The sequence below is a fragment of the Schistocerca cancellata genome, chromosome 7 (genome assembly GCF_023864275.1).
Source record: "Schistocerca cancellata isolate TAMUIC-IGC-003103 chromosome 7, iqSchCanc2.1, whole genome shotgun sequence".
In the NCBI taxonomy this organism is placed as follows: Eukaryota; Metazoa; Arthropoda; class Insecta; order Orthoptera; family Acrididae; genus Schistocerca; species Schistocerca cancellata.
In genome coordinates, this window is record NC_064632.1 from 180648581 (window position 1) to 180668173 (window position 19593).

Below are 19593 nucleotides of genomic sequence, written 5' to 3' on the forward strand. Positions count from 1 at the left end.
CCACGATAATGCCCGACCTCACACGGCGAATGTGACCAAACAACTCTTATGGGAATTTCACTGGGGCGCGTTTGATCATAATCCACACGGACCGGACATCGCTCCTAGCGACTTTCATCTCTTCTTACACCTAAAATCTGTCCTTGATGGTCAACACTTCAACGATGACGACGAGGTGAAAGAACATGTTACCACATGGTAGAATACACAGGCGGCAACCTTCTATGAAGAAGACATACCAAAACTTGTGCCATGCTGTAACAAGTACCTACAAAATTTCGGAAGCCATGTAGAAAAGTAGTTTAACAGTTGTAGATTTTTGTACAATAAATATTATTTCTGTATCTGTACACGTTTGCTTTATATAACCAGACGGAACTTACTTTGTGGACATACCTCGTATTTACAACGAGTTGTCGCAAGCAATTGGCGACATGCAAGTAATCCATGTCCTTCGCTATATACAATGTCCACGCAAGTTAATCGCACAAGTTCATATGGACCACAAGTTACGGCTCTGCTAGTGCCTCTCTTCTCTTCCGGGTGCCATTGGCTGAAGTCGCCTCACAGCCCTCTCTGCTGTAGCGTTCTTCATCTTCGTGCCGGCGCTTGTCGTTACCTCGGAACACATCCAACTCCAAAATGGTCGGTGGAACTGCAAGTCCGCTGCATGCACAATGGGGCATAACCAGCGGCTTTTGATTCGTTGACATACCGCCATTTAGCAGTTTATTGTTTTGGACTGACAACGAATGATGCGCACGATGTTCTGGATTAATTACACAGGCCAAGGATGGAAAAACTTTTTTGCTGAAAATACCTTATTCTTATGTTTTTTAGGGTGAGAAATACAAATATGATGCTTAAAAAACTGTATCACCCACCGTTTCTTCACATTTTACAGTTAAATGAAGCGATTTTTCAAAGAATTTAACAGCTTTTATATAGTTAAAATAACCTAAAAAAGAGGTGTAATGAATTTAGATAACATTGGTAGCACTGCTGAAAAACATTTGCTGGCAAAAAGTCGATTCTATTTTTGTATTAAGAGATGGTGCTTTGTTTACTGTCAACTTAACCTCACTTTCAAAAAAAATATTCAAATGTGTGTGAAATCTTATGGGTCTTAACTGCTAAGGTCATCAGTCCCTAAGCTTACACACTACTTAACCTAAATTATCCTAAGGAGAAACACACACACCCATGCCCGAGGGAGGACTCGAACCCCCGCCGGGACCAGCCGTACAGTCCATGACTGCAGCGCTTTAGACCGCTCGGCCAATTCCCCTGCCGCTAACCTCACTTTCCCCGTTTCCTAATCGTGGTTGTAAAATCTCTGTTGGCGGTTTTTCTTATATTTGTGGTAAATCTGTGATTAAAAAACACCAAGGAAACATCACAGACTTCGCGAAAAAGGTTTAGCTACCATACTTTGGATCGAAACTTGGTGATCAAGTTAAATCTTCGGCGACGCATATGGTATGTTACGTGTGTGGTGAGAAAATGTTCCAAAAAGGAGAAAAAAGCTTTCCTATGATATGGAGGGAGCCAACAAATCATTCCGATGATTGCTACTTTTGCAGTTTTGATATTACTGGTCATAATTCGAAAAACAAGAAGGTAATAAGCTACCTTAACCTTTTGTCCGTCATTGTCAGTAGGGCATTGTATAGATTTGCCGGTTCCTGAGCTGCGAGATGATTCAAATTCTATTCCAACAGAAGTGTTCCCTGATGTACAATCTGATTTAGATGAAGCAGATGATGATGATGATTTCCATAGTAATACAGAAAATCTAGAGCCCAAATTGTTTACTCAGACCAAACGTAACGATTTGGTTAGGGATCTGGGCTTAATGATAGAAAAAGCTGAATTGCTTGGCTCTAGATTGAAAGAAAAGAACTTATTGGCAGTTGGAACCAGCATATACTTGTATAGAACGAGAGAGCAGCAATTTTCCAAGTTTTTTCAAGCAGAAGGTGATTTAGGATACTGCTCAGACATTCCTGGTCTGATGAATGAATTTGGTATTGAACACAAAAAGGAAGAGTGGAAGCTGTTGATTGATTCATCCAAAACTAATTTGGAGGTTGTTTTATTGCACTATGGTAACATGTATACATCTATACCTCTTGGACATTCCGTACATATGAAAGAAAGCTATGAAAACCTATAAATAGTGCTAAATAAAATAGGCTATTCTGCTCATGGTTGGATGATATGTGGCGGTCTAAAAGTAACATGCATGTCTCTTGGTCAGCAAGGTGGCTTTACCTAATTTCCATTTTTCTTGTGTGAATGAGACATTAGGCCTAGGGATCAACACTGGTGCAGAAAGAACTAGCCTGTGAGCGAGTCTTTAAAACCTGGTGAGAAGAACATTCTACACAAAAACCACGTAGATTCAAAAAACGTTCTCCTACCACCTCTACATACAAAGTTAGGCCTAATGAAACAGTTTCTAAGGGCTTTGCCTAAAGAAGTACTATGTTTCAAATATCTCTGCCAAAAGTTTCCACACCTTTCAGAAGTTAAACTGAAAGAAGGCGTCTTTGTCAGACCTGTCATTAGAAAATTGGTGTTTGATGTTACCTTTGAATCCACAATGACCTTAAATGAGAAAGAAGCATGGGTATGATTCAAGCAAGTCGTTACAAAGTTCTTAGGACATGAAAAAGATCCAGAATATATTTCTATTATAGCTACAATGTTAAAGTAGTTTAAAACTTTAGGATGTTTAATGAGCCTGGAAGTTCACTTTTTGAACAGTCACTTTGATTACTTCCTGCACAATATGGAAGATGTTAGCGAGGAGCAAGGAGAGCGTTTTCACCAGGACATTAAAGTGATGGAAAAACGCTACCAAGACCGATTCAACACCAACACGATGGGGGACTACCGTTGGTCACTTCACCGAAAAGTTCAGCAAGCGACTCATCGTAGAAAAAGCTACATAAGAAGCTTCAAATAAAAAAGAGAAAGAAAATACAAACCAATTCCAGCTGACAAGTGAAACCTCTATTAACACATATCATTGTTTCAACTAGCTTACTGTAAATACAGACCATGCTTATGTTGTAACAAAGCGTTTCATTAATTTCCCCGTATACCGTAAAGCATAGGATTTTTATACCACATAGTAAAAAGCATATTTCATGAGAACTATGTGTAATACAGAAAAACTAAGGCTAGATTTGGATTCAGCTCGTAAAAATCTATAAAGATCAGCTATCAAAGTAAAAACATTTTTCAAAAAAATTTTTCGTTGGCATGTGTTATCTCATATGGCTTAGTTACATGTCACCTGACGATGCGGTTTTTCAGTGGCACGATACCGGCTGTGATCTATTAGTAAAAAGACTAGACACTGATGCAGCAGCCTCGTAATCCCCAATATGATTAGTCACAGCTGTTGTTGCCTTTCTGCAAGGTTTTCTGAGGGATTTAAATCAGTAGCCATAATTTTCAGTGCGACCAACCTCGCAAATCCCTACAGGATTTGAAATCGAGTTGGCAACGGAAGAGTAACGGTGAAAACTGATCGAAGAAAAAACATGTCAAGTGTGTGTAGTGTTCATAAATCGCCCGAACAGCTTTCACAAAGTTACGAGATGCAAATCTCAATTGCCCTGCGCTCTCATACCATCAACTTACAGTAGAAACATATCATCTCTGCCAACCATAACCTATATTCTTGGGGCGGGGGGAGGGGAGGTACCTTTAATCTTCCACCCGTTTTGAAACGTCCTGCCACGAGTTCATCCTCTCTGCCAACCACTTTATCGTATCGCACAACTTGCACCCAAACACCCTCAGTGATTTCTCGAAAATATCCAGTTTCTGTATTTCCCTGTTTTTACCTTTAATTCCATGATCTCTTAACACATACCCTATCGTCATGTTCCTTCTTATTACCAGTTTTTTTTTCAACATATTCATCAATTCGGTGGCGAACATCTTCATTTCTTACATCAGCAACCGCAACTACTCTACCTAATTTTCAAAATACGTCTACAGCGCCATATCTATGTCTTCATTATTACTTTGAAAGCCACGTCATGACATGCGACGAAAGGCAATTTCTGTACTATACCACTTCATCAGTTTCCTGTTCCAGTCATCCAGCCTTCATGCATTGCCGCAGCTGAAGTTCGTTTCTTCTACAACTGAAACAAGCGAATATTTCAAAAACTTTCTCATATTGTAAGTACTGCCTCTCTTGGGCCGAAAAAAGATTTTTTTGAGTCGCATACTGTGCTTCCTTTGTCGTTGACAGCAATCGTCAAAACCCGTACTGTTGTATTTCTCTATCGATAATACCATTCGTGTCGCACGAGGGAGCGGGCTGACAGCAGCTGTGTTATTGCAGTTCAGAATAAATTAATTTATATATTAAAAAGATGTTAAAATTAAAATGATAAATCCTTACACGAAATTAAAATGAATATACGTAAGCGAAGTTTTCGGGAACACTGGCAGTGACAGTCACCTATAAATCTTTTCGTAGAAATTGTGTAAAGCCTACCTGGAACATCTGAAACAAGAAATCCGTTTCCACAAAAACAAAGCATCACTACTACCATACAGTTCTTCTTGCAGGGGCACTTTACGCAGCACATAACATTCACAATGGATTTCGTTGACACTGAAAAATGGAACGACTGATTTTGAGTAATATCTTCGGACTGCACGTGTCAGGTTGCATCTGAATGCGCAAACGCTCAAAACAATTGTTATCACTGACTGAAAGATTTAGTTACATTGCACGTAAGAGACATCTGAAATTTCTGTAGATACACCATGAAACTACGTTTCACGATTGTACAAGAAAATTTTAGAGAAAATGAACAGAACTCGAAAGACTAATGATGCTTTGCCGACAACCTAAATGATGTGACAGGAGTTGCTTTTCAGAAAAATGACAAAGAGAAGATAAAGAACTTTACTTGAGATATGGGGACGAGGAGGAGGAGGACGTGAAGAGAGAGAAAAAGAAGAAGATAATGAAGAAGAAAGCTGACTAACGTCTCTGCTTGCTCTTGAATGAGCCTAACGAAAATTCACAAATTAAAACGATATTATTAATAGTTGTTTTTGTTGACAACGCGTTTAGACAGCCATTGAACACATTTTTTACGTGACATACGAAGTGTAGCTATCAAATAACGGAACTGACGCTGCAACAGAGTTAGTACGATGGGCCAAAGATGAACGACCAACAGCTGTGAAGCGTGAAGCCTTTTCAGTGAAATGCGGCATCTATAGTGTCTCTGGACAAATTACTGTGAATGTGATCTTCACCTGTGTAAGAGCTATGGGCTCCAGCAAGCCCAGATAACGGGAATTCATGGAAGGGTTAGCCCCGAGGTTATGGCATCATTCATTATTATACAAATGTTTCACATTTAGTACAATTTTTGAAAAAATCAACAACAATAGTAAAACACAATTAAATAATCTTTCAGAAATTTGACGTTCTTAAGACAGTGAGTGGAATGCTTTCAATTCAAAGGAGCACAATGCCTTATCCAATTTAACAAACACAGCAAAATGTTTAAGCTAATATGATACCTTTAATGACCCAGTCTAATGCAATGGTTTCAGATTATAGATCCCAGGTTTAACACGGTCCTATAAGCGGCCTGACAAACTTAAAGCAAGATTTATAAAAGTTGGAGGTAACAAGGACTAACACAAACGTAGTAAAAATGTTTACACAAATTTAAATGTCCCGAGGTATTGAAATGGTTGTAAATTACAGACCAATATTTAAGACTATATGAAGATGGCATCTGTTCTTTCGGACATGTCCGAAAGAACAAGTGCCATCTTCATATCGTTTAAGGCCTACCGGCTGATGATCTTCTTCAATGCGGATGTACACGATTTGCCTGAACTATTACGGGACTCGGCGGATTGTCTGCCGCGAGTAATGGGTATAATGGCAGGGGCACTACCATAAGTTGAGAATGTGGGTCGCACGGGGAGCGTGCCATCGATAAATCCCTGCAGTCGCACTATCCCCTGTGCCCTCGGTGGCTCAGATGGATAGAGCGTCTGCCATGTAAGCAGGAGATCCCGGGTTCGAGTCCCAGTCGGGGCACACATTCAACTGTCCCCGTTGATGTATATCAACGCCCGTGAGCAGGTAATGGTATTGATTTAATTGTAATATTTAACACAGTCCATGCTGAGACCTGACAAATTTAAGTACGAGAGTTGGAACTTTAATAGTGGCAACTATTTAGTTACAGCTCGTACAAAGTAGATACGCGTTTCAAAGTTTTATTGACCTTGAACGTAGTCACCAGCATTGTGAATAACCCGTTGTCAGCGATCTGGAAGTCATAGAATACTCTTGGTAGTGGTAGTCGTGTTGAAAGTTCGAGCGGCGCTCTCTGTTGCCCGACGAAATTGTAGCAGTTCTGAAGCGAATGCCGTGAAGTGTTCCCTTCAGTTTATAAATAGAGTTGAACTCACGAGAACTTAAGTCAGGGGAGTGCAGTAGGTGGTATAGCACTTAGCAGCCCCATCAGTCAGACAAATCACTAACAGCTTGCACTGTACGTGTTTGAGCATTGCCCTGCAAAGTGATGGTCAGGTCCTGCAGAAAGTGTCATCACTTCTGTCTCTATACTGTTCATTTTTGGAACACAACCTACGACCAGCTTAGAGACAGAAGTAATGACACTTTCTGCAGGACCTGTCAACGAGCTGTAAATAAATAGTTGCCACTTCTAAAGTTCCAAACCTCGTAAATACAGGGGCCAGAAAATGGTCCGGCTGACTACGGAAAACTTCATACACAAAGGGCACGGCACCAGAGGGATCCAAGCCAAAGGGCAAGAAAACACAAACTCTGAAAAGATTTAGCCCCACGCAAACCAATGAAGAAAACACGTAACTTACGGGCAGTGACCGTGCCGTAGAGCAGCTTCGCTCAAGGTAACGGCAGTGGTGAAAGGCAAGTGCCTGCCAGTAATATCGTGCCGCCGGTGCGCCCACCCTTGACAGGCCGGGCCAGTTGCACGATATGTGATGCAGTCACAGTAATCACATTTATTATATTTCGTGACGTCATGCCGTGGTCGAATGACTTTATTGGAGATGCGGAACACTTCCTCCCTATCTGTGTAGGACATCTTCAAGGCATGTTGCGATTTCTATGGAGATGCTGATGCGATTAATACCCTGGCTCGCTATCGACTGTAGGCAAATTTTGTCTCAGCGTGCTCCCGTGTAGAGGGATTGCCGTCGCTCCACTGTGGAAGGATCGAAAACAAAATTTTTCAGCATATATATAATCACATGCTTCATGACTGCTTCACAAGCCGAAGTTTCGACTTTGGCTACCGTATGTGCAGTAGCGGTGTTACAAGAGGGGGTTAGCCCCAGAGGATGTAATCAGGCCGCCCCACTAGGATAAGACACATTTTGTGGCCGCTCCACTGGATTACAGACGTCACTCTTTAGTGAGAAGGTTCATTCGCCTTGATGACCGTTGGGATTCGCCAAATATTCTTTTCAAATGACTGGCCATCTTCTTCCGCCCCTTAAGCCGTTGATTTTTCACACTGCACTTTTGATTGATAATGATAAGGAAAAAGGATAGGCTTAAGAAGAGGAGGTCATGATTTGTTAGGCACATCATGAGGATGGACAAGGAGAGGTTGACAAAGAAGGAATGGAATGCAATATGTCATACAGGGAACAACTTGGTGAAGAAAGAGATGACTGGAAGGCTGTAGATTCGGATGGCTCTGAGCACTATGGGACTTAACTTCTGAGGTCATCAGCCACCTAGAACTTAGAACTACTTAAACCTAACTAACATTGGACATCACACACATCCATGCCCGAGGCAGGATTCGAATCTGCGACCGTAGCAGTCGCGCGGTTCCGGACTGAAGCGCCTAGAACTGCTCGGCCACCGCGGCCGGCGAAGGCTGTAGGAATAAATCTGCAGGCAGTAGTACAGGACAGGGAGAAGTATAAAGGGATGGTTGATGGTCACAGGTGGCCGGACATAAAAATCAAAATTGTCTTAACAGAAGAAGAAAGAGACAGAAGAAGCGAAAGGATGAAGATGTACTGGAAGGAAAGAGAAGTGAAAAACAAGCCACACGTGATCCTGAAGGGTCCTAACGAAGCACAAGAAGAATATATACATATAACTGTTTTACATCTGCGAAAATTGGAAGCTGAACGATACCGGGATTTCGGTGTTTAAAAAGTGTGTGTTCCACGCTTAACCGTGGAGAGATAGCAATGATGAGCGGCCAGTTTTAATAGCATGTGACGTCACACCTGTGTGTGGGAACGCTCTGTCAGTAGCGAGCCAGGATGTGAATCGGATATCCACGCCCTCTGCATATGGGAATGAAACGCTAGTTTTCTCAAAGGAATTCATTCGACCACAACACAGTTATGTGGAATATTTGAAAAAGTTTTTTTTCTACAGGTAGAAATGTGATTCGGCGGTGTAGATCATGTAACGGTGTGTGATGTGCAAAGTCGATGCAGTCGCTTCATATACACTTAAAAAGAAAAAGAAAAAGAAAAAAAGGCGACGTACCACGAAGAAATTATCCGAATGGAACGGAAATGGGTAGACAACAACGTGCAAACAAATGATTACAATTTAATAAAAACTGAAGTATTTGTTCAAGAGGAAGAGCTTCACAAATTGAGCAAGTCAATAACGCGCTGGCTCGCTTCTCGCCTATATGCGACCAATTATTCACTTTGGCACTGATTGATAGATTTGTTGGATGCGTTCCTGGGGAATTTGTGCCAAGCTCCGTCCAATTTGCGCGTTAGATGTTTTAATCCCGAGCCTATAAGGCTCCAAACGTTCGCAATTGGACAAAGACCTGGGGACCTTGTTGGCGAAGGGAAGGTTTGGCAAGCACGAAGGCAAGCTGTAGAAACTCTCGCCGTGTGTGCGGGCGGGCATTATCTTGTTGACATATAAGCCCAGGTGGTCTTCTCATGATAGACAACAAAAGAGAATATTGTCGACGTACGGCTGTAAGGGTGCTGCGGATGACAACAAAAAGGAATGCTGACATGAAAGCACCCTGTCCGTTATTCGCGAATGTCGGGCCATATGGTGGGCGACAGTGAGGTTGGTATCCCAGCGCTGTGCAGACTGTCTGACTCGTCACTGAAGACAATTCTACCTCAGTCAATAAAATTCAAGGCCGAATACGTGTCTGGGGACGCCCTGAACAGTGGGATACCAACCTGACTGTTGCCCGCCATGCAGCCTGACAATCAGGGGTGACGGTCTTGGGTGCAGTTTCTTTTCATAGCAGGACCCGCCTGGTTGTCATCTGCTGCACCCTTACAGCACAGCGTTACGCCGACGGTATTCGACGCCCCGTTTAGTTGCACTTCATGGAAAGTCTTCCAGGACTTACATTTCAGCTTGTCTTCGTCCTTGACCAACTCTACCTTGGCCAACAAGGTTGCTGGACCTCTCCCCGGGATGAGAACGTTTGGAAAATTATGCGCAGGGCCCTTTGACCAGCTCATGATTTTGACGATCTAATTCACCACTAGAATTTGGCACGGTATCCCTCAGGACGACATCCAGTAACTCTGTCAATCTATCGCCGGCCGGAGTGGCCGTGCGTTTCTAGGCGCTACAGTCTGGAACCGCGTGACCATTACGGTCGCAGGTTCGAATCCTGCCTCGGGCATGGATGTGTGTGATGTCCTTAGGTTAGTTAGGTTTAAGTAGTTCTAAGTTCTAGGGGACTGATGACCACAGCAGTTAAGTCCCATAGTGCTCAGAGCCATTTAAACCATTTTTTTGTCAATCTATGCCAAACTGAAAAGCTGTTTGCATAAGAGCCTGACGTGGACCAACGTGATATTTACTTGCTCAGTCTATAATTTCTGTAATTGTAATCATTTGTTTACCTATACATGTACAATTGGAGGAAGCAAGCTCGACTGACCACCTCTCAGCACATTGGCTGCCGAGGACACTATTGGGGGGAGGGGAGTGGCAGGGAGGGGGGAGGGGGAGGACAAATCACGCTTACGTCATGAAGTTCTGGCACTACAGTTGCGCTCAGTTGTTAATTTCTACACCAAACGGTGCTGACAGGGCCATCTATTGGCTGCCGTACCTGTTGTCAACAGCTACGTATTGTACGTCTACGAAAGTGAATAGATAGTGGCATACAATATGTGATCAAAAGTATCCAGACACCCCCAAAAACAAGTTTTTCATGTTAGGTTCATGTTAGGTTCATTGTGCTGCCAGATACTCCATATCAGCGTCCTCAGTAGTCATTAGACATCGCGAGAGAGCAGAATGGAGCGCTCCGCGGAAATCACGGACTTCGACGTGGTCAGGCGACTGCGTGTTACTTGTGTCATACGTCTGTACGCAAAATTTCCACACTCCTAAACATCCCTAGTCCACTGTTTCCGATGTGATAGTGAAGTGGAACCGTGAAATGACACGTATAGCACAAAAATGTACAGACCGATCTTGTCTGTTGTCTGAGAGAGACCGCGGTCAGTTGGAGAGTGTTCCAAACTGCATCAGAATCCACTGCAAGTACTATGACGGTTAGGCGGAAGGTGAGACAACTTGGATTTCGTGGTCGAGTGACTGCTCATAAGCCACACATCACGCCAGCAAATGCCCAACGACGCTCCTCTTCGTCTAAGGCGCGTAAACATTGGACGACTGAACAGTGGAAAAACGTTACGTGGAATGACGAATCACGGTGCACAGTGTGGCGATCCGATGGTAGGGTGTGGATATGGCGAATGCCCGGTGAACGTCTTCTGCCAGCGTGTGTAGTGCCAACAGCAAAATTCGGTGTTATTATAGTTTGGTCGTGTTTCTCATGGAGGGGGCTTACACCCCTTGCTGTTTTGCGTGGCATTATCACAGCACAGGCCTACATTGATGTTTTAAGCATCTTCTTGCTTCCCGCTGTTGAAGAGCAGTTCGGGGATGGCGATTGCACCTGTTCATAATGCACGGCCTGTGGCGGAGTGGTTACACAACAATAACATCCCTGTAATGGACTTTCCTGAACAGAGTCCTGAATCCTATAGAACACCTTTGCGATGTTTTGGAACGCCGATTTAGTGCCAGGCCTCACCGACCGACATCGATACCCCTCCTCGGTACAGCACTCCGTGAAGAATGGGCTGCTATTCCCCAAGAAACCTTCCAGCACCTGATTCAACGTATGACTGCGAGAGTGGAAGCTGCCATCAAGGCTAAGGGTGGGCCAACACCATACTGAATTCCAGCTTTAACGATGGAAGGCGCCACGAACTTGTAAGTCATTTTCAGCCAAGTGTCCGGATACCTTTGACCACATGGTGTAACAATTGCCTAAGGGATTTGTAAATTCGAAATTGATAGTTCCATGCTGAATGATAGTGGTTGTTCCATCTTCTTCAATATATCTCAAAGATAATTTGATAGCCAAAAGAGCCAGCAGTAAAAATATTGTCGTAAGAAAAAGAACACGACACTAGTCGCTTCGCAGTGGCTATGTACGCAGATTTCTGTATAGATCGCTGGCGTTGGCGGCGGCAAGACACAAAACATGAGCAGATCGAAGACGACCATCGTCCATCGACACATGCCGAACTAGAAAGCCATCTCTTCGTGACCAGGCTATACGTCTAGACCTCTACCCTGCGTTTATTTTATACCAGGCACGCCGCCCCCCCCCCCCCCTCCTGGAAGAACGTTTTGTAAAACAATTTATATTTTAACTTACATAAATAAAAAGGGCCCACATTCACAGGCTGGCGCTACCTGCTTTCGAAAACAAACCGATAATATTCGTGAGTGTACAGAAGCGAGCGGCGGAACACAGGAAGGTCACCAAGGCTTAACTAGTTAACAAAAAGTAATATTCACTGGACGGCCTGGTTTAGCGTACCGTATAGACGTATCCAAATAGGTGAAATAAGGCAACCAAACGACTGTTCATGTTGATTTGTAGAATCTATGAGCCTGGAGACATACCACCAGACTTTCGGAAAAAAGTATCATCCACACAATTCCAAAGACAGCAAGAGCAGATAAGTACTATCGCACAATCAGCTTAAACTGGCCATGCGTTCAAGACGCAGGTAAAAATAGTATACAGAAGTGTGGAAACTAAATTGAGAAACTGTTATAAGACGAACACTCTGGTTTTGAGAAAGGTAAAGGCACCTCTCTAAAGACACTTTTGACTTTTCACTTGAAAATGGAAGCGAGACTGCACTAGTGTTGTTTGCGTCGTGCAGCAAACGTATAGTGGTGGGTACCGATATTTCAGTTCACATCCCGTGTGAGCCGTGAAATTAACACTTAGCCATCGATTAGATGTGTTCAAGGTGCGTATGAGGATGAGGCGTTAGGTATCGAAATTGATCATATAATGAAATGTGTAAAGCCACAACAATTCCCACCATCCACCCCGATGGATAGTAAAGACGATATACAGGGTGAGTCGCGTAAGACGTAACACCCCCATTATTCCGTTGGCGATTGCACGTATCGACAAGCGGTGTTCGGCGAATCATAGCCGACTATGGGGTACATACTTTGGTACACGCATAATAATCACAACGTTTATATTGACCGAGATAATGAGGCAACACAATAGCAATAGCAACATGCGTTACATCACTATACGCGTCTTTTCCAGAGCTTTCGAATGATGGTAAAAAAAGTATAGCGTCCCATTTAAAAAACATGTACTTGCCTCATCATCTCGGTCAATATAAACGTTGTGATTATTGTGCATGTACCAACGTATGTGCCCCATAGTCCGCATGCCGATACGTGCAATCGCCCCCGGAATAAAGGGGGTGTTACGTCTTATGCGACTCACCCTGTATATACTCTTCACTCTCATGCTACAAACACGTCTTCTTTCCTTCGTCCATTTGTCAGTTGACAGGCCAGGCTACTTCGTCTAGTAACCTAAGGCATATGAAATTTTATTTAAAAATATTCTGTTCGGTTCATCTTGTTCTCTGTCTCCATCATGGTTTATAGAGGAGGGATTTACGAGGCAGGCACAAGTAAGTTTGACAGAACAGCACTGACGTTTATTGTGTCAACCGTGTTTTTCGTATTTGCGCTACATCTGCTTAAAGCATTTTCTAACCGTATTTTACTTTTCATCGAGTAGCTATCACAGTCCTTCTCTTTTCTCAGATGACTACATTTCTCGTCTCAGATTGTAATTACTGTCCACCTCTGCAGCTGAGTAGTGAGCCTGGTTCACTATCAAGCTGAAGACCTTGGTTCAATTCCCGGAACAGGCACAACGTTTCTCTCAGCATTCTTGCTCTACTTCTCACGTCATGTATCCCTTTTGATAGAAACAACTACGACGCAGTAGTAAATTCCACCAGACTGTAGGTGACGTACAGCCCTTACCTGTGAGCAAGGCTTGCTATCATCAGTAGTTGGTGGCTGTACACCATCGCTCTGTAGTCCAACAACACAACCTAAGAATTTCTATACCAAAACCTTACACAAGCCGTGAGACATTAGTGAATAGAAAGTGTACTGAGGTTGGCTGTGCTGGCTGAAATCCCAGAGGATAATAATATTGCTCAAAAGAAATTGATTTTTAACTTTTATAAAATCCCTTTTGACCTTTCAGAAAAGCACAAAAAATTCGAATGGTGGAAACATACAAATAAACTCCTTTAATAATTATTCAATATTTGTTGTTGTTGTTGTGGTCTTCAGTCCAGAGACTGATTTAATGCAGCTCTCCAAGCTACTCTATCCTGTGCAAGCTTCTTCATCTCCCAGTGCAACCTACATCCTTCTGAATCTGCTTACTGTATTCATCTCTTGGTCTCCCTCTACGATTTTTACCCTCCATGCTGCCCTCCAATACTAAACTGGTGATCCCTTGATGCCTCAGAACATGTCCTACCAACCGATCCCTTCTTCTAGTCAAGTTGTGCCACAAACTTCTCTTCTCCCAAATCCTATTCAATACTTCCTAATTAGTTATGTGATCTACCCATCTAATCTTCAGCATTCTTCTGTAGCACCACATTTCGAAAGCTTATATTCTCTTCTTGTCCAAACTATTTATCGTCCATGTTTCACTTCCATACATGGCTACACTCCATACAAATACTTTCAGAAACGACTTCCTGACACTTAAATCTATAATCGATGTTAACAAATTTTTCTTCTTCAGAAACGCTTTCCTTGCCATTGCCAGTCTATATTTTATATCCTCTCTACTTCGACCATCATCAGTTATTTTGGTCCCCAAATAGCAAAACTCCTTTACTACTTTAAGTGTCTCATTTCCTAATCTAATTCCCTCAGCATCACCCGACTTAATTCGACTACATTCCATTATCCTCGTTTTTCTTTTGTTGATGTTCATCTTATATCCTCCTTTCAAGACACTATCCATTCCGTTCAACTGCTCTTCCAAGTCCTTTGCTGTCTCTGACAGAATTACAATGTCATCGGCAAACCTCAAAGTTTTTATTTCTTCTCCATGGATTTTAATACCTACTCAGAATTTTTCTTTTATTTCCTTTACTGCTTGCTCAATATACAGATTGAATAACATCGGGGAGAGGCTACAACCCTGTCTCACTCCCTTCCCAACTACTGCTTCCCTTTCATGTCCCTGACTCTTATAACTGCCATCTGGTTTCATTGTAAATAGCCTTTTGCTCCCTGTATTTTACCCCTGCCACCTTTAGAATTTGAAAGAGAGTATTCCAGTCAACATTGTCAAAAGCTTTCTCTCAGTCTGCAAATGCTAGAAACGTAGGTTTGCCTTTCCTTAATTTTTCTTCCAAGATAAGTCCTAAGGTCATTATTGCCTCACGTGTTCCAATATTTCTACGGAATCCAACTGATCTTCCCCAAGGTTGGCTTCTACTAGTTTTTCCATTCGTCTGTAAAGAATTCGCGTTAGTATTTTGCAGCTGTGGCTTATTAAACTGATTGTTCGGTAATTTTCACATGTGTCAACACCTGCTTTCTTTGGGATTGGAATTATTATATTCTTCTTGAAGTCTGAGGGTATTTCGCCTGTCTCATACATCTTACTCATCAGATGGTAGAGTTTTGTCAGGACTGGCTCTCCCAAGGCCGTCAGTAGTTCTAATGGAATGTTGTCTACTCCCGGGGCCTTGTTTCGACTCAGGTCTTTCAGTGCTCTGTCAAACTCTTCACGCAGTATTGTATCTCCCATTTCGTCTTCCTCTACATACTCTTCCATTTCCATATTATTGTCCTCAAGTACATCTCCCTTGTATAGACCCTCTATATACTCCTTCCACCTTTCTGCTCTCCCTTCTTTGCTTAGAACTGGGTTTCCATCTGAGCTCTTGATGTTCATACAAGTGGTTCTCTTATCTCCAAAGGTCTCTTTAATTTTCCTGTAGGCAGTATCTGTCTTACCCCTAGTGAGATAAGCCCCTACTTCCTTACATTTGTCCTCTAGCCATCCCTGCTTAGCCATTTTGCACTTCCTGTCGATCTCATTTTTGAGACGTATGTATTCTTTTTTGCCTGCTTCATTTACTGCATTTTTATGCTTTCTCCTTTCATCAATTAAATTCAATATTTCTTCTGTTACCCAAGGATTTCTACTAGCCCTCGTCTTTTTACCTACTCGATCCACTGCTGCCTTCACTACTTCATCCCTCAGAGCTACCCATTCTTCTTCGACTGTATTTCTTTCCCCCATATGTGACAATTGTTCCCTTATGCTCTCCCTGAAACTCTCTACAACCTCTGGTTTAATCAGTTTGTCCAGATCCCATCTCCTTAAATTCCCACCTTTTTGCAGTTTCTTCAGTTTTAATCTACAGCTCATAACCAATAGATTGTGGTCAGAGTCCACATCTGCCCCTGGAAATGTCTTACAATTTAATGCCTGGTTCCTAAATCTCTGTCTTACCATTATATAATCTATCTGATACCTTCTAGTATTTCCACGATTCTTCCATGTGTACAACCCTCTTTTATGATTCTGGAACCAAGTGTTAGCTATGATTAAGTTATGCTCTGTGCAAAATTCTACCAGATGGCTTCCTCTTTCATTTCTTTCCCCCAATCCATATTCACCTACTATGTTTCCTTCTCTCCCTTTTCCTACTCTCGAATTCCAGTCACCCATGACTATATAATTTTCGTCTCCCTTCACTACCTGAATAATTTCTTGTATTTCATCATACATTTCATCAATTTCTTAATCATCTGCTGAGCTAGTTGGCATATAAACTTGTACTATTGCAGTAGGTGTGGGCTTCGTGTCCGTCTTGGCCACAATAATGCGTTCAGTATGCTGTTTGTAGTAGCTTACCCACACTCCTATTTTTTTATTCATTAATAAACCTACTCCTGCACTACCCCTATTTGATTTTGTATTTATAACCCTGTATTCACCTGACCAAAAGTCTTGTTCCTCCTGCCACCGAACTTCACTAATTCCCACTATATCTAACTTTAACCTATCCATTTCCCTTTTTAAGTTTTCTAACCTACCTGCCCGATTAAGGGATCTGACATTCCACGCTCCGATCCGCAGAACGCCAGTTTTCTTTCTCCTGATACCGACGTCCTCTTGAGTAGTCCCCGCCCGGAGATCCGAATGGGGGACTATTTTACCTCCGGAATATTTTACCCAAGAAGATGCCATCATCATTTAACCATACAGTAAAGCTGCATGCCCTCGGGAAAAATTATGGCTGTAGTTCCCCCTTGCTTTCAGCCGTTCGCAGTACCAGCACAGCAAGGCCGTTTTGGTTTGGGTTACAAGGCCAGATCAGTCAGTCATCCAGACTGTTGCCCCTGCAACTACTGAAAAGGCTGCTGCCCCTCTTCAGGAACCACACGTTTTTCTGGCCTCTCAACACATACCCCTCCGTTGTGGTTGCACCTACGGTACGGCCATCTGTGTCGCTGAGGCACGCAAGCCTCCTCACCAACGGCAAGGTCCATGGTTCATTGGGAGGGGGGGGGGGAGCTAAATATGGACGTTCTTGAAATAAAATGTTTTTCAACAATATGGTTCAAATGGCTCTGAGCACTATGGGACTCAACATCTTAGGTCATAAGTCCCCTACAACTTAGAACTACTTAAACCTAACTAACCTAAGGACATCACAAACACCCATGCGCGAGGCAGGATTCGAACCTGCGACCGTAACAGTCCCGCGGTTCCGGACTGCAGCGCCAGAACCGCTAGACCACCACGGCCGGCTTTTCAACAATAGTCCTGTTATTTTTTGTAGCCACTTGTCGTATGTCACTGTTTCTCTCTCCACAAGGACTACTGTACTATCCCTATCTGTTTTCGTTGCAGGAAACATGGCACCACTCCGATACATTTAGAGTGATGGGGACTGCAGATATCAGCCTCGCTCCCTATTTTCCGCTAGTATTGGCAGTGGCCGCACCGACCGCATTATTTTGGCCAATATCGGCGCTGCGAGGTGCCTGCGAACCCATCGCTTTTTTTTATCGGGTCGCGTCGCGGCGGGCGCGCCGTCTTGGTGGAAGACGGATGGAAATGGAATCGGTGTTTCCGTGGGCGCGCGCAGCCGATTGGCCCGTCCTGCGGGACCGAGGATGGCGATGCTGGGATGGGTGGAGGGTCAGGGGGATGGGGGGAGGGTGGCGAGCACCGCAGCTCCTGAGGGACCGTCGTGCGGCGGAATTGCCTGACGGGCTCGATGCGGAGCTACGTGGCTACGGGGTCGCCCCATTCCAGGGTGGATCAGCGGTGTAGGTACACTGCCCTCGCGGTGCACCGACACCAGGGGTTCTGAGCTCCAGCAAGAACAACGACCTTCAATCTGCCTAGGAAGGGAAATACCCGCCATTTCTATAACGCGTGCCCAATTGAAAAGGAAACCTCCGCTGTAGCAGCGTTGTTTGTAATGTCAGAGGGTGAATGTTTTTATCAAGAGATGTTGTGGTGGTAAATACCCTGTTGCACAAGCAAAGTTGGCAGCAATTTTCTCATTGGTGGAAAGTTGTTCCCACAGTACTTCGCACGACGGAGTCCTCCCGAACAGCACAAAGAGCGCTTACCCAATTTCTTCGCCTAGAAAGGGAACAAGCCTCACAAATTAATCGTGTGATGGAAGATGTGAGCGGAGAGCAGTGACACGCACGGCGTACAATTATTCTGGTGGTCTCAGCGTTATGAGGCGTGTTGTGTGGCCAAGGTGGATTTCGATGAGAGGTCTTGAAGCATCCTGCTTACAGCCTCGATATCTAACAACGTGACTCGCACGTCTTCGGAGCCTTAGAACAACCTCTGAAAGGTTATAAGTTCACCTGCGACCATGAAGTGCAGTATACCTTGGAAAACTGGAACATTTATCAATCCAGAAGTTTCTACACTGAAGACATCGACTCCTATCCTACGCACTGGGATCGCTGTATCAATATTAACGACAATTACGCGTAGTTTTACTGTTACACACACCATATATCGAGAGCACTGGTTGCAAGCTACAAGGGCCGGCCAGAGTGGCCGAGCGGTTCTAGGCGCTGCAGTCTGGAACCGCGCGACCGTTACGGTCGTAGAGACGAATCCTGCCTTGGGCATGGACGTGTGCGATGTCCTTAGGTTAGCTAGGTTTAACTAGTTCTAAGTTCTAGGGGACTGATGATCTCAGAAGTTAAGTCCCATAGTGCTCAGAGCCATTTGAACCATTTTTTGCAAGCTAAAAGACGCTTCTAACGTCAACGCATGGTCGTCAACACACAAATTCCACAAACAACTCTTCGATCATATGTACGAGAACAAAGCCGTCTAGGTGACTTAATGCATTTTCATTCCTTGTGACATTTTGGCTACTGATACCATCAGATCAAAACGTCGGATTCGGGAAAAGGAGTTCTGTGTCACTTGCATGCCGCTTAGGTTTCATGACGCTGTTAGTAAATATGCGTTACGCGTTGTAGTTTCACTTGAACTGATACTGGCTGATATGTTTCGGGGGGGCGGGGGTGGGGGGGGGGGGGGGACGCGAGTTCGTTTTGCGACCTTTTTCTTCTGGGCCAGGCGAGAGAGAGGGGGGGAGGGGGGCAGGATTGGGAAGCGGAGCTGTGAAAGCCTGCCCCTTCGCTGGGTACGTCCGTGATCAAATCCCATGAAATTGTTATGCCTGCATTGACCGTTACTGTACTACTTGGACTTACCGGGTAAGAAACTTCAGGGGTACCAGTGAACGATTGCTTTTCTGCATTTAACAGTGTTCTTATACTGTATCATGTTCATTCAAATTCGGTCAGTTGACGATCAGTGGACGATTACTGTACTACTGACGTCTTCTGGCCAGGATCAGCTTAAAGTCGCTCAGGTTCTATGGCACTGAGAAATCCTGAAAGCCAAATTTAGCTATGTGGAACATTTTTTTAACGTTTTGCTTTACTTCCATATAAAATTTTACTTCATAACAGCAGCTACGCACTTTGATTTTTAAATCATTACCTATTCAACATAATAGACTTTAATCAAGGTACTGTAGCCATCAATCGCAACTGACTTTTACGTGCTCAGTTTACATAGCAAGGGGAAAAGCACTGTTAATCGT

General features: G+C 43.6%; 1 protein-coding gene and 1 non-coding gene across 2 annotated transcripts in view; both read left to right on the forward strand.

Annotated features, from left to right (window-relative positions):
• Window positions 1-19593, forward strand: part of LOC126091882 (calbindin-32) — a 695369-nt gene that overhangs the window by 492353 nt on the left and 183423 nt on the right. The window lies entirely within an intron of this gene.
• Window positions 6029-6103, forward strand: Trnat-ugu (transfer RNA threonine (anticodon UGU)). Its single transcript has one exon. It is a non-coding gene; the product is annotated as a tRNA-Thr (tRNA).